Here is a 15,039-nt window from a genome sequence, read left to right on the forward strand (position 1 = left end):
TCTTCTAGACTAAAATCTGTACAGCCTAGACTCAGGCCTTGTGAGAAGGCCTCGTGCAGGAAGTAGCTGCACTAGCTCTGAGTGGGCACCTTCCCAGCTCCTTCTTTCATCCCAGCGTCTAGGCTCTGCTGCACAAACTAGTTACTTCTCTCGAATCTACATACTGATTTACCCCCACAGTACCTTCAAAGCTGCAGTCAGTGGAAGTGATACTCGTGGCTCTCCCTTGTTGATGGCCAGATGCCCCTGTGGGTGCTGTGGAACCCACTGATGGGGAAATCCAGTAGAATTTATTGGCTGCAGGTGGTTATGCTGTGACTCCCGTGTTTCAACTCTTTATGATCTTTTTCTTCTCATAACAGGAGTCATGATCCTGGAAAATACACCAAAGATAGAACCATTAACATGCAGCTCGGGAAGACTGAGGAGGCAGGTCATCAGGGTGCCTAGGGCACGTGTGTGTGAAGCAGGCCCATCCACACCTTCACACAGGCCTCGAGGTCCCCTGTGTCCATGGAGGGTCTCTAGGGCAGCTGCACAGGGGCCTCTCTTCCACGGAAACACGTTCACACATCAGACTCTGGAGGGGTGTGCAGGCTGGCATGAGCTAAGGGACAGGGGAGCCTATGTAGTGACACCAGAGGAAATATTTGTTAACATCAACTACTCTGGGAGTCGTCTTTCAGGTCCAGCAAACAGGACAGATCCATGAAGTTTTGCACAAAGGCCTGTAAATCACAAAGGGGAGAGTTTACCTCTCCACCATCTCCTGGCTCACACTAGAACTCAGCCTCTGGGTTCTCACATACAAGAGAGGGGGGCTGTGGCCCTCAGGTCACGTCCCCTGTAGGTCAGTGACAAGCCCTACAGTCTCCCCAGCACAAGTCCCAAGAAGCTTCACCAAACAAACCCCACTTGGACATGTGGTAGTGGCAGAGGGAGGGAAGTGCAGACCTGCTGAGACCGATAATTTTCAAATAGCAAGAAAAGATGACTCCAATATAGCACAGTCAAGCTCATGAATCCAGTTCCTCTTACAATTACAGCATTCAGAAACGTGACAGGAGAAAATCAGAGTTCTGCACAAATTTCCACTACCTTTGGGATTTCTTATCCACCTTCCTCAGCCTCCAGAGGACTATGGTCCACCCCACTGTCCCAGAAGTCCTGACACTGCCTGCTACCTGAGGGCTCTTCTGATGTTGAGTTAGAATGCACCCTGACTTCTGTCATTGCACTAATGATGCCCTTAATACATTTAAAATTGTTCTTTGAAATAGAAAACACGAGGCAGCGTTTTGGTAGCTTTCTCTGAAGTATACAGCACTGATGTAACGATAGCAATTATCCTTGAAGTGATGAGTCAACCTCCGCAGTACCTTCATCTCTTTCAGTTTATGGGGTGTACCCGGGTGGGTGTACAGAAGCGCATTTTCTTGAATTTCCAACTGGAAGGGAGAGATGTGGCTGTGCAGGACTGCGTGACTTCTGTCTCCACCCCAACACACGTCCTGGGAAATGCACAGCAATAGGGAGCAGTGTTGGCCTACTCACTAGTGTGCTATAAGGAGGCTAAATGGGGTTTGCTACAAGTAGGGCCTGGAGCCCAGGCAAGGATGTGTGCTTCATAATTTCTCTGTAGATGTGTAGCAATTGAATGACTGGTTAAGGAGTTAGACATCTGGTCATGGGTGGATCTAGAAAGCGGGCTTGGATGGCTCCCCAGCACGGGAGGTGAAAAGATTATGAAGTTTTTCCTCTGATCTGTTAAATTGTCCCACTCCAAAAGTTTATCTTCTTCTTGTTTTGTTACTCAAGCTGGAACCCACTGGTCAGTACAGAGGCAGCGTGCTGCTGACAATGCTGCCAACCACCTGTCCTCTAAGTCACTGTGTGTGGTAGAGATCTTCAGGGATGGCCTTGGAGACGATGCTGCTTTTGGATGATGTTTTGAGAGCTGCTGAAAAGACCTCCTACTGCTTCCTTCTGCCACAAATCACACAATTCAGAACATAATCTGTAAACATTGGGGTGCAGGTGTTCCAACATTTCATTGCATCTGTATCTTTAGGGTAAATCCCCAGCAGTGTAATTCCTGGGAATCAGTGAGGGTGACAAAACATGAGACACTCCTAACACTTGGAAACAAACAAGGTGTGGTGGAAGGGGAGGTGGGCGGGTGGTTGGGTTAACTGGGTGATGGGCAGCAAGGGGGGCACGTGGTGGGATATGTACTGGGTGTTATGCTATATGTTAGCAAATTGAACTCCAATTAAAAAAATAGAATAAGAAGGGAAAAAAGGGATCCAAGTCATTTAGAATCAGTAACAATTTTGCAGTCTTGTCAAATTTCAAAACAATAACACTTCATTTTTATTTTTTATTTTTAAATTTTAAAAAAAACTTATTTATGATAGTCACAGAGAATGAGAGAGAGAGAGAGAGAGACAGAGAGAGACAGAGACCTAGGCAGAGGGAGAAGCAGGCTCCATGCACCGGGAGCCCGACGTGGGATTCAATCTCTGGTCTCCAGGATCGCGCCCTGGGCCAAAGGCAGGCGCTAAACTGTTGTGCCAACCAGGGATCCCACACTTCATTTTTAAAATGAAAAAAAAAAAAAAACCACACAAACTTTTTCAAGTACTGAAGACTTTTCATCCTGAGTTTGTTACAATATGAACACCCAGGATAGAAAGCAGCTGTCATCCAAATATTACCGAGGTGCCCTCCTGCAGCCACTGGGGGGACAGGTGGAAAGACCCGGTGGATTCATCACCACTGGGCCTTGGGGAAGAGCTCACAGCAAGTGGGCATCGCCAATGGCTGTCGACACCTGCTCTGGTTCAGAGGGACAGTGGCTCCTGTTGGACATGGCTGTGAAATTCTCAGGAAAGAGGAGGGGGAAGGCAAAGACATTTGGAACTGGTGAGCATCTTCCTGTGGGATTGATCTTTGTCTTTCCCAAGTGATTTATAATCTGTCCCACCTGCCTCTACGCTCACATGCCAATCACTGTTTTTTTTTTAGGACAGTTAGGATCTTGTACCAAAGCATCTGGTACAATTTCATTCTCCTACATGCCAATGTGGAGACACTGCCCCCTCTCAGACGTCGTGACCCTCTTGCTCAGCTCTTGCTCTGCGTCTGCAAAGTGTGTTGACCACAGTGGGGAAGAAACAGTAGAGCCATTCTGTGAAATGCTTAATTTCCACTTACCATATGAGGGGCACACCTCAGGGCCCTGAGGGGCACACCTTAGGGCCCTGAAACACTGGCCTATGGTAAACTGTGTACAGACCCTGTCACGGAGATTAGAGCTGTTTACATCGTTAGGCATAAGTTACATCATGACCTAAAGGATGGAACCGAGCCTCTCCTTTGCCTTCCTGGGCTTCGCTTTCAGCCCAGAGGGGCAGTGCCCCCCTCTGACTATGCCTCTAGGGTTCCTTGCTTGGCTAATGGACAGTCAGACGGGCTCTCCATCAAGAACAGGTCACACATTCCCTTTGTCACATCCCTGCCTCCTGACATCATCTTGTGGAGTGAGAGACATGTCCTCTTGCCATGCGAAGGGGTTAGCTAGCACTGGAGTCCTCTGGTTCCTTGGACCCCCGTGTTCTTCACCATTGCAGACCTTGAGACATTGGAGCACATATCAAAAATGAGCTTGCCTTTTTAATGTGTTTCCTTTCAGTCTTGGTTAGTCCTCTGGGGTTGGAAAGGAATGTTTGTATATGCCGCCCAGCTAGTTCAAAGACATACAGCATTGTACTTCCTTTGTGGTATCTCACCCCCTTGTGATTTCCTTTTTTCTTTTTAAAAATATTTTTTTATTTATGATAGTTACACACACACACACACACACACACACACACACACAGAGAGAGAGAGAGAGAGAGGCAGAGACATAGGCAGAGGGAGAAGCAGGCTCCATGCACCGGGAGCCCGATGTGGGATTTGATCCCGGGTCTCCAGGATCGCGCCCTGGGCCAAAGGGGATCCCCAAAAAACAAGTCTTATCAAAGTATGAAGAGATTTTAAATGCTACTGATGATTAAAGAAAGTGAACACAGGGATCCCTGGGTGGCGCAGCGGTTTGGCGCCTGCCTTTGGCCCAGGGCGCGATCCTGGAGACCCGGGATCGAATCCCACATCGGGCTCCCCGTGCATGGAGCCTGCCTCTCTCTCTCTCTGTGACTATCATGAATAAATAAATAAAATCTTTAAAAAAAAAAAAGAAAGTGAACACAAAAGCATACGAGAACATCAGGCCGTGTTCAGCGCGACATCATTTGTTCTTCCAATTTCGATTTCCTAGAGTTCTGCTCTAATATTGTTATTTCTCTTCTGCTGCGTGGTTTTAGCTCCCATCGCTGTTCTTTCTCCAGCTCCCATAAGTGTGCAGTTAGCTTGTGTACTTGAGATTTTTCATTTCTTGAGGCTTCTATTGATATGTCCTCCCTCTAATACCACCCTTGCTGCATCCCAGTGGTTTTGAACCATTGTGCTTTCATTTTCATTAGTTTGCATGAATCTTATACATTCTTCTCAAATTTCCTGGTGGACCTATTCATTCTGAAGGAGTAGGCTCTTTAACCTCCAAGTGTTTGTGTTCCTCCCAAATGTCCTCTTGGCAAGGAGTTGAAGTTTCAAAGCACTGAGGTTTGAAAAATACACAAGGAGAAGTCACAGTCTTGCATCAGTTCATGAACGCTGATTTGTGACCCAGTATGTGATCTACTCTGGAGAAAGTTGCCTGTGCAGCTGAGAAGAAGGTGCACTGTGCTGCATTAGGATGGAATGTTCTGTATCTATCTGTGAAGTCCATCTGGTCCAGTGTGTCATTCAAACCCTTGTTTCTTGGTGATCTTCTGCTTGGTGACATGTGTGTCCCTTGCTGAGTGTGGAGTATTGACCTCTTCTACTATGAGGGTTTCATTATCTGTGTGTTTCTTTAATTTGGTTATTAATTCTATTGGAAAAATCAGGCATCAGATGACCTGAAGGAGGAGGAGTTGCAAAATCTGAATAGACAGAGCTGAAAGTTGGATTATTAGTCAGATCCGAATCGGACAACACGTGTGCCTATGAACAATCTACCTAATTGCCTAAAGGAAAAGGCATAAAGTGGAGAAACAGTTCTTTTTTCTTATACCAATCTTTTTTTTTAAATAAATTGATTTTTTATTGGTGTTCAATTTACCAACATACAGAATAACACCCAGTGCTCAACCCGTCAAGTGCCCCCCTCAGTGCCCGTCACCCATTCACCCCCACCCCCCACCCTCCTCCCCTTCCACCACCCCTAGTTCGTTTCCCAGAGTTAGGAGTCTTTATGTTCTGTCTCCCTTTCTGATATTTCACCCCACATTTCTTCTCCCTTCCCTTATATTCCCTTTCACTATTGGAGAAACAGGTTTTTAATAGCATCATTCAAGCTGACAACTTCTAATTTTGCCTCCATCAGGAATTTGTCTACTGAGCCTCTCAAATATCCATCCACCTTCTAGGTTGGTAGGTCCACTTCTAGGTCTCCAAATGTTTCATCTCTGGGTGGTCAGAAGGAAACTAAATTGCAACCCCTTAATAAACAAGGTTTCTCTTCTAGTCTCTCCTACATCAGCAAATGACTCAAAAGTTATCCAGTAATCAAACCAGAGGACTGAAAGCTTCTTTTTTAAGCTCTTTTATCAGGACACCTGGGTGAATCAGTGGTTGAGCATCTGTCTTTGGTTCAGATAGTGATCCCAGGATCCTGGGATGAAGGCCCACTTCAGGCACCCCACAGGGAGCCTGCTTCTCCCTCTGCGTATGTCTCTGCCTCTCTCTGTCTGTCTCTCATCAATCAATAAATAAAATCATTTAAAAAACCCTCTAATACATTACCACCCACATGCAATCAAGACATTTTATAAAATTAATTATAAAATATATATTTCAAGTCCAGGTGCTTCTCTCGACAGCCACCACTTTAATTTTAACCATCATTTTCTAGTCAGGACCACTACTCCAAATCCAGCCAGTACAAACTGAAAGAGACTTGTCAGGCAGGAACTGGGATGGTATGTTGGGAGACACCCTATTTTCTTCTACACAGATATATAAAAGATTAATAAAATATTTTTAAATGATGACACATGGATGGGAGCACAATCATGAGAAATACATGTATCAAAAGGCAAAAGGAAACACCAATGTGAGCAAGGCTTAATCCACGTGCATAATGCCCACTGTATTATGAATAAGGTGAAGTTTACTGAGAGCTCAGGTCTACAGGGAGATAAAACTGAGTGATCCAGGTGAGATAGTCCGTCAGATGCAAGCTCCATGTTTAAAACCAAGGACCACAGGAAGATTCTCACTCTGATGAAAGCAGAGGTGCCAAAATGGATGCAGATAACTTTGCAGGGCTACAGGAGGCTTAGAGTAGCATCCTGGGATTTTTATGGTAACCACTAGAAGCATGATTAAACTAGAAATCCAGCTGATCCAAGATGGTGATGTAGACAGACCTGAACTCACCCTGTCTGTGGACACATATCTCTACCAACAGCAAGAGAGACAGATACATGCTCATGAAGGGAACCCCCAGTCCTGATACAACAATCTACAGTGGGGAGGGATAGTACTGAGGGGCCATGAGCAGATTTGTCAGCACTGGGGTACAGAAGAAAAGCTGGAGTTGAAAAGAGCAACTAGAATATAAAGGAAACTGTCTTACAACCCTGACAAATGGCAGGGTGGTGGCTGGGACTCTCTCCTTGTTGGAGGCGCTGGCAAGTGCTGTGGTTTACAATATCCCTCCCAACTTGACAATGTAGACAGGAGCATGAGCTGGAAGTCCTAGCACACCTACCAACCCGGACTCAGGCTCCCAGCCCACACCAGTCCCTGCCTGTCTAAGAAGGCAGCCTCAGAGCAGCACACACTGAGAAGCCCTGATCAGCACTCACTACATATCCGGCTGTCTTGCCAAGGTGCCACAGGTGGACAACCTCAGAATAGTCCACGTCCACAGAAATTTCTCTCCAAAAGGCTTGCTTGGGCCCTCCTCGTGTGGAGTGCCCTGAGACCTCCTGGCTCCTGCCTGCTTGGCTTCAACCATCCAGGCAGGAAGCTTTCTTCATCCAGCACCTCAGTTTCCTGGCATGAATCCCAACCCCAGCCACTCCACTAGGGTTTCTTCTCTGGGGAGCACACTAGGACCCCCCCTGGCTTTCCAATCTAGCCGAATTCCCACACCAGGGTGACCCTGGTGCTGAGTGCACTGACAGACACCAGTTTGCAGCCAGTTCACCTTCAGCTGCCTTACTAGGGTGCCCTCTGAACAGAGAAACCTGGGACCACCCTGGCTCAGACCCCTTTCAGTTCCAGCTATTCCTCTAGGCAGCCCCAGTACAAAATGCCCTACGCCTCCCAGCACATGCCATCCATAGCTCCATCCAGACAATCAGTCACCAGGTGCACAGTCTACACAGGGAATGACCATACACAAGACCATCCCTTCAAGTTAGGAGAAGATTTTATATTTATTTATTTATTTTTTTTGAGAAGGAGATTTTAGGCCTAATTGTTTTTTTTTTAATTTTTAATTAATTAATTAACTAATTTATGATAGAGAGAGAGAGAGAGAGGCAGAGACACAGGCAGAGGGAGAAGTAGGCTCTATGCACTGGGAGCCTGATGTGGGATTTGATCCCGGGTCTCCAGGATCGCGCCCTGGGCCAAAGGCAGGCAGTAAACCACTGCGCCACCCAGGGATCCCCTAGGCCTAATTTTTAAAACAACAACAACAATGACAACACAGGAAGTCGAAATGAGGAGAAAGAAATATGCTTCAAATGAAAGAACAATAAACTTCAGAAAAGAAACTAAATGAAACAGAGATAAGCAATAGGTCTGTTAAAGAGTGTAAATTAATGATCATAAGAGATGATCACTGGATTGGATAGGAAAGTGGAAGAACTCAGTAAGAACTTCAACAAAGAGAAGGTATAAACTAAAAAAAAAACATTAAAAGGACTCATACATTTGGAGAATATAAAAATTAGTGAAAGGGAATAAAGGGAAAGGAGAGAAAATGAGTGAAAGTATCAGTGAGGGTGACAAAACATGAGAGACACCTAACCCTGGGAAATGAACAAGGGGTGGCAGAAAGGCAGGTGGGCGGGGGGACGGGGTCATTGAGTGATGGGCACTGAGGGGGGCACTTGACTGGATGAGCACTGAGTGATATGCAATATGTTGGCATATTGAATTCCAATAAAAATATACGAATATATAAAAAAATGAAAAAAGAGCTAAAGAATACAAACAGATACAAAAAATACAATGGAGAGAATCTAAACTAGATTTGTGGGTTCCAAAGAACAGATTGGCAGTCTAGAAGACCAAGTGATGGAAAGCTTGGAAGCTGATCAGTGAAAAGAAAAAAATAAGTATACAATATGAGGATAGATTAAGGGATTTCTTTTTTTTATAATAAATTTATTTTTTATTGGTGTTCACTTTGCCAACATACAGCATAACACTCAGTGCTCATCCCCTCAAGTGCCCCCTCAGTGCCCATCACCCATTCACACCCCCCCACCCTCCTCCCCTTCCACCACCCCTAGTTCATTTCCCAGAGTTAGGAGTCTCTATGTTCTGTCTCCCTTTGTGATATTTCCCACATATTTCAGATTAAGGGATTTCTTGGGCATCATGAAGCAAAGAAACTTTCACATTATTGTGGTCCCAGATGGAGAAGAGAGACAGGGCAGAAAACATAGTTGAAGAAATATTCTATGAAAACTTCTTTCACAGACATCCAGATTCAGGAAGAATGAAGAGCTCAAAAAAAGCAATCCAAAGAGACCCACACCTGACAAAATAATGAAAATGTCAAAAGTTAAGGATAAAATAGACTTAGAAATAGCAAGAGACAAAACAACAAGTGCTATGTAAGGGAAATGCCTTCCGGCCATCAGTTGCATTTTTCAGGAGAAACCTTGCAGCCCAGAACAGAGTAGCAAAGGAAAAATCCTACAGCCGAGACTACTCCACTCAACAAGTTGATCATTCAGAATTGATGGAATTGAAGAGTTTCCCGGACAAACAGGACTCAAAGGAGATTATCGCCCCTAAAATGGCACTACAAGAAATGCGAAGGGACTTCTTTTATGTGGAAAAGAAAAGGTCATCACAGACTTAAGAATATTAGGAATATCTTTTAAAAAGGAGAAAAAATGAGTGGGAAATATCAGAAAGGGAGACAGATTATGAAAGACTCCTAACTCTGGGAAACGAACTAGGGGTGGTGGAAGGGGAGGTGGGCAGGGGGTGGGGGTGACTGGGTGACGGGCACTGAACTGGGCACTTGACGGGATGAGCACTGGGTGTTATTCTATATGTTGGCAAATTGAAAATTATTTTTCCTCCCTGCCACACTCCAGGCACTTGGCTGGTTACCTCTCTAGAATAATCGCAGCCCTGGTCAGCTTTTGATTCATTTCCTCCTCCTCATTTCCCCATGTATCATTGGCTCCAAACTCTTTCATGATCCCTCTTCTCCCTCAAACCTGTCTTGCTCTCCAGTCAACTCTCTGCCTCCTTCATCACTGGATTCCACGGATTCCATGTGCCAACCATCTGTTATTCCCTCTTGTAGCCTTGATCATCAACCCCTGCTACACCTTCATCCAGGATACTGCTGCATCTAGTCTCTTTCAAGAACCATACTGCACATTCCCACTTCACCTACAGAATATCTGTATTTGAGGTAAACAAACAAATATGTAGAGGATTCCCACTCAGCAAAGTTGTGAGAACAAACTAGCTCACTATGTATTTCCTCTACTGAAGTCCATTGCAATACTGAGCTTCTGTTCACATGAGTGAGGTTGATGCATTACAGATTTTGAAATATGCCACTTAATATTTTCTTCTACATGCCAACTTGCAAAACAGTACAATATGATGGCATCTCATTTGTGTAAAGATGGCATACACATGGTCAGATAGGGGTACAATGATTGAAGGAAACAAAGACTGAAAACAACCCTGTAGAAAACTGCTTATATAGCTAACAGGATTAGCAGGGACATTAACTTTGCTTTAAATGTTGCATATATATCAGTGTTTTTTGGATTCATTGCTTCATAATCTAGATTGCTTACATTTTACGTACTACCTGCACTCAGGTCAGAAATATTTAACAACAGAAGAAAAATATAGAGAATCAACTGAGACCCTATAGTTGTTCACAGGACTTTACCACTGGAATGAAAATCTACATAATTTATCTGCATCTGAGAACTTCACTACTGACTAACATCATTAATTAGAGTATCATGACTAAAGAAATGAAATTAAAAGTGAAAATATTTTATGCAGTGAGAATCACACTTTTCCTTACATTTAAACGATGATGTCCAAATAAAAGATTTCACAGAATGGCAAGACATATCAAGGGCAAAGTCTCAGAACATGTAGCTCAAGGCAGAAATTAAGCATGAGGGAGAGAACCAGGATCCAACAAGTTTGATGGATGCCTTTTCTATTAGCGATTTTAGTTTTTAGCTTCACTGCAGAATAATATATGTGCCAATGCTGCACATTGAATATGTACATATTTAGGAGCGAGAACATAACACACTCTGATGCGCGAGTGGAGAAAGCAGTTTCTCCACAGACCAACGGTTAACGTAGGCAGACATTGGGATATAAAAATTCTGTAAGGCTGATCTAAATGTGTCCACTTCACCAACAGCTCGTAATAGTAGAGGCAGGAGTCCAACCCACCTTGGCCTTCCACTAGGCCCTCATCCAAAGGGCTATATGTCCTGCACCACAGACTTTGGAGGGCTAGCATGGCTGGCGAGAAGCTTTAAGACTTTATATCCATGAGGCAGGATAAATACTGGCTTGTGATTTCTTGGATGTTCCTCCCATTGAGAGGTGGGGATACGCACTTCGCTGTAATCAAAGAGGAAATTGGCGCTTACTTGCCACTGCAAGGTCCCCTGGACACAACATGGTGTAACATTCAAGTTTATGCTGCAAAAGCTCATCGTTTCCATTGGCCACTTGGGTCACTGCCCTGAGGAGCCCTCAGCCATCAAGTTAGAGGTTGGCTTGCTCTGAAGAAGCCCTGACAGTGGCAGGGCTCCTGTAGGCCTTCTAGCCAAATGCAGCCTCAACGACAGACATGGAGGGAGTCACCTCCAGAGGATTCCAACCCATAGCCAGAGAGTCTTCCTTACTGAGACTCCCCCAAATCATAGAACAGAAATCATGCATTCCCAAACTATGCCCTGTTTGATTTCCTCACCATGACCAGAGTAAAGTGGGTGTCTCATGCCACCAATTGGAAGGGGGGATACGTTAAAGCACACTTTTTATAATAAGGTCGACAAAAATAACACACATCTAGAAAATATAAATGCTATCATAGACCATACACTGACATCACAGTTTCCCTTCTGCTCCTCTCTGCTGCCTTCCAGGTTCTCCTGCTGGAAGCAACAACCATTGCCCTTCTGGACATCCCTCCAGATGTATGAATTCAGAAATTAGTAGCTATGACACCACAACAAGTATTACCTAAAAGCCTCTGCTTCATTGCGACTGTTCCCCCCAAATGAGAGTAGAGTCTGAACATTTTTTCATTGCTCTTTTAATGCTGCTCCTCTGGTCAGATGATTACACTTTCTTAAGTTTCCTGTAATTGATTTTCGTTTATTCCCTCAAGTTCTCTACACAGGCACACACTTTTTGATCTAGCTGAAGATCATATAAACTCCCTCATTCCTTTCTTTCATTCATTTATCTTTTCAGTCATTTATAAAGAATTTCAGGTAGTCCTAAAAATATTCTAGCACTATGAGTCATATAATAGATGCAGAGTATATATATTCCATGATATAACCAATTGGAATTGAGTTAATTCCTCGCATTACCTAACTGGAAGTTTGCTCATCTGATAGTACTTCAGATGGCAGTGTGGCTGCGCTTGCCCTTACTCCTGTGTCCCGCTGCCACCCTTTGTCCTTCACTCAGATCCGTATGCCTGGCTCAGTTGTCATGAGATCGTCCTTAGAGGGCACTTGCAATATCGAATCCAGCTATGGGAACTTGGGCAGATTGCCTGTGGAGAAAGAAAAATGCCCTATTCTGGATTCTCCTACCACATGTGGCTGCCACAGTGGATTTTACCATCGACACCCCGATACAAGAGTGGTTTGTGTGTGTGTGTTTGTTGCCCCTGTTCTGGCTCTTGTGTCACATTTACTCCATTCCCAGAGACCAGCACAGGGTCTGCCTAGGGCACATTAGCAGATGGGTTTTCAGTGAGTGATTCATACTATCCTCATGTGGAATACAATGTAAGCACAGCATTCCTTCTGCCATACATGGGATACTATTTGGAACCAATTTTGCGACTTACTGGCAGCTATGAAGAACCACGTCTCCTACAATAGGTCAGTTCAAGCTCCTATCGGCCCATGCATCTTGGCTCTTTGGCTGGGGACCAGGCACTGCCCAATGCTGCCACTCCGTTGGATGGGTGGGGAAAAATCAAAAGACTTGAGGCCGTGGCATCATCAGGTATTAGGTACAGAGAAGCTCCCTTGCAAATTTTAAAAAAGAAAACCGTATCTGGGGGCATCACAATGCCAGATTTCAAGTTGTACTACAAAGCTGTGGTCATCAAGACAGTGTGGTCCTGGCACAAAAACAGACACATAGATCAATGGAATAGAATAGAGAACCCAGAAGTGGACCCTCAACTTTATGGCGAACTAATATACGACAAAGGAGGAAAGACTATCCATTGGAAGAAAGACAGTCTCTTCAATAAATGGTTCTGGGAAAATTGGACATCCACATGCAGAAGAATGAAACTAGACCACTCCCTTGCACCATACACAAAGATAAACTCAAAATGGATGAAAGATCTAAATGTGAGACAAGATTCCACCAAAATCCTTGAGGAGAACACAGGCAACACCCTTTTTGAGCTCGGCCACCTTAACTTCTTGCAAGATACATCCACGAAGGCAAAAGAAACAAAAGCAAAAATGATCTATTGGGACTTCATCAAGATAAGAAGCTTTTGCACAGCAAAGGATACAGTCCACAAAACTCAAAGACAACCTACAGAATGGGAGAAGATATTTGCAAATGACGTATCAGATAAAGGGCTAGTTTCCAAGATCTATAAAGAACTTCTTAAACTCAACACCAAAGAAACAAACAATCCAATCATGAAACGGGCAAAAGACATGAAGAGAAATCTCACAGAGGAAGACATAGACATGGCCAACACGCACATGAGAAAATGCTCTGCATCACTTGCCATCAGGGAAATACAAATCAAAACCACAATGAGATACCACCTCACACCAGTGAGAATGGGGAAAATTAACAAGGCAGGAAACCACAAATGTTGGAGAGGATGTGGAGAAAAGGGAACCCTCTTACACTGTTGGTGGGAATGTGAACTGGTGCACTGTTGGTGGGAAAGGGAACTTGTGCCGCCACTCTGGAAAACTGTGTGGTGGTTCCTCAAAGAGTTAAAAATAGACCTGTCCTACGACCCAGCAATTGAACTGTTGGGGATTTACCCCAAAGATTCAGATGCAATGAAACACCGGGACACCTGCACCCGATGTTTCTAGCAGCAATGTCCACAATAGCCAAACTGTGGAAGGAGCCTCGGTGTCCATCGAAAGATGGATGGATAAAGAAGATGTGGTTTATGTATACAATGGAATATTACTCAGCCATTAGAAATGACAAATACCCACCATTTGCTTCAATGTGGATGGAACTAGAGGGTATTATGCTGAGTGAAGTAAGTCAATCAGAGAAGGACAAACAATGTATGTTCTCATTCATGTGGGGAATATAAATAATAGTGAAAAGGATTATAAGGGAAGGGAGAAGAAATGTGTGGGAAATATCAGAAAGGGAGACAGATCATAAAGACTCCTAACTCTGGAAAATGAACTAGGGGTGGTGGAAGGGGAGGAGGGCAGGGGGTGGGTGTGAATGTGTGACGGGCACTGAGGGGGGCACTTGTCGGGTTGAGCACTGGGTGTTATTATGTATGTTGGTAAATTGAACACCAATAAAAATTATTTTATTAAAAAAATAGAAAGATGAATGGAAAAAAAATAAAATTCTATGTTTAGAACAATGTCCTATTACCTGCTCTTTCCCACCCAATCACCCCTCAATGAGGTAATTGTTAGAGAAAATAGAGAGCCATGAGTACTAATGCAATTTTCTGTGTACTTCCTAAATGACCCAATGATTCCTTAGTTCTAGATGCTTGGAATGAATCTGCAATGTCAGAGATTTGTCTCATAGCATTCTGTAGTGTCGTGTATCTCCTTCATTTTAAATTATGGCAACTCCCTCGGTGTATGCTGCAATGTTCACTTCTTCTATTTTTTGGGCACTGGTCACTTACATCTGTATGGCGGGGACTTGTGACCACAACACGAGGATGGGGTTACTTTCTGATGCATGATGAGTGTGAACACAAAGATAACCCTAGAGTTTCGTTAGCTAACATGCTTCGATGAAAGAAAGGACTGACCCTGTGTTTTCATGGAACCCTCCAGTGAGGCTATTTGGAGTCTCGTTTTCTTACTCGCTCAGTGAATAGTAGGTCATCAATAGGCATAGCACCAGGGAAATACTCAAGCAATTCATAGCGATTGAGATAACTAAGTGTACAAGTTAAGTTACATACTAAGGAAAAGGATAAAACTTAATAGAATAGGGGACTTTATCTAATTTGATAATTATGTGTTGAGAGGGAGAAAATGGCTTTTTAGATTTTGAAATTCATTTATTGATTTATAATTCAAAATTTATTTTAAATTCTAGTTAGTTAATGTATATATAGTGTAATATTGCTTTCAATTGTAGAATTTAGTGATTCATCACTTAGATTTATCACGTAGGACTCATCAAATGGAAAGGATTTTAAAAACTCAATTCAAATTACTGTTCTCTATTGCTCTTACAGCAAATGTTAATGTTGTC

The 15,039-nt window shown here is 43.8% G+C and overlaps 1 long non-coding RNA gene across 2 annotated transcripts in view; it reads right to left on the bottom strand.

Annotated features, from left to right (window-relative positions):
* Window positions 1-15,039, bottom strand: part of LOC144299290 (uncharacterized) — a 32,555-nt gene that overhangs the window by 6,137 nt on the left and 11,379 nt on the right. Inside the window, exons 1-2 of one of the 2 annotated variants that reach the window (XR_013365999.1) lie at window positions 756-790; window positions 184-373 (exon numbers count right to left, since the gene is read on the bottom strand). This is a non-coding gene — a long non-coding RNA (uncharacterized LOC144299290). Of the gene's footprint in view, window positions 1-183; window positions 374-755; window positions 791-15,039 lie in introns of those variants that run through there. The other variant, XR_013365998.1, reaches the window with a different exon arrangement.

This window comes from Canis aureus, chromosome 27 (assembly GCF_053574225.1).
Source record: "Canis aureus isolate CA01 chromosome 27, VMU_Caureus_v.1.0, whole genome shotgun sequence".
Lineage (NCBI taxonomy): Eukaryota > Metazoa > Chordata > Mammalia > Carnivora > Canidae > Canis > Canis aureus.